Raw genomic sequence first — 428 nt, 5'->3', positions numbered from 1 at the left:
GAGATTTCGCATGCATCAGCAGCAGCAGCTTTTTGCTGCTTGTCTTTGGTTTGCTGCCGCTTGTCTTCGTCTATTTTCTCGTGCTGCTGCTGCTGCCAGCTTGAGCTGTATATACACCTCACGTATCTTCCTGCTGCTGCTGCTGCAGCAGCAACAGCTGCTGCTGCTGCTGCAGCAGCAGCAGCAGCAGCAGCAACAGCAGCAAACTCCTAGAACCTCTTAATCTTTACTTTGACAGACACAGATGACACTGCAGCAGCAACAGCAGCAGCAGCTGCTGCTGCTGCTGCTAAACAACCTAAACCCTAAACCCTAAAACCCTAAACCCTAAACTCTTTTTCTTTGTTTTTTGTCTCTGTTTTTTTCTCTTTGCAGCGCAAATCGATTTACTTCATTTTATTTTATTTTTATTTTATTTTATTTTATTT

The sequence above is a fragment of the Eimeria mitis genome, genomic scaffold (assembly GCF_000499745.2).
Source record: "Eimeria mitis Houghton genomic scaffold, Emh_scaff814, whole genome shotgun sequence".
NCBI classification, from domain to species: domain Eukaryota; phylum Apicomplexa; class Conoidasida; order Eucoccidiorida; family Eimeriidae; genus Eimeria; species Eimeria mitis.
This window is presented reverse-complemented; position numbering follows the sequence as displayed.